Source organism: Falco punctatus (genome assembly GCF_963210335.1).
Source record: "Falco punctatus genome assembly, chromosome: 6".
Classification (NCBI taxonomy): Eukaryota; Metazoa; Chordata; class Aves; order Falconiformes; family Falconidae; genus Falco; species Falco punctatus.
This window is the reverse complement of record NC_137585.1, coordinates 52,322,222-52,322,716: the sequence shown is the minus strand read 5'-3', so window position 1 is coordinate 52,322,716 and position 495 is coordinate 52,322,222. Positions and strand designations below refer to the sequence as shown.

The 495-nt window shown below is 28.1% G+C and overlaps 1 protein-coding gene across 1 annotated transcript in view; it reads left to right on the top strand.

Annotated features, from left to right (window-relative positions):
• SLC38A4 (solute carrier family 38 member 4) overlaps positions 1–495 on the top strand; it is a 76,538-nt gene that overhangs the window by 34,819 nt on the left and 41,224 nt on the right. The window lies entirely within an intron of this gene.

Below are 495 nucleotides of genomic sequence, written 5' to 3'. Positions count from 1 at the left end.
GTAAACCTAAAACTTTTTTTCTTTACAATGTTCAATCAATGTATTTTAGACACTAGCCATATCTTTAAAAATTGAGAATTAGAAATGTAATTAATTTGTAAATATAAGTGCAATGTGAAGGATGGGGTTCTTAAGATTTACTGACATGGTAATTTATGTTGGCAAATATATTTGGTATTTTTTCAGGAATTAAATTTAGTCTTTTTTTTTTTTTTTTAAGTACTAAATCAAAACCTAAGCAACCAGAGAAGCATCAAAAAATGTTTAAATTGACCAGGCAATTAAGAAATGAATGCTGTCTTTCCTTTGTAGCCCTTGGCTAACTTCTGAGAATTTTTTTTGAGGCTCTTGATTTGCTTGGCTCACATTTCTGTAAATAAATGAATTTTTGAAAGCAGGCTTTGCATTCTAATTGGTTATTTCACAGCAACACTACTTATTTCATTTTGAAATAGCTGTTTAGACAATAATAATATAAAATCACTCTCATGAAGA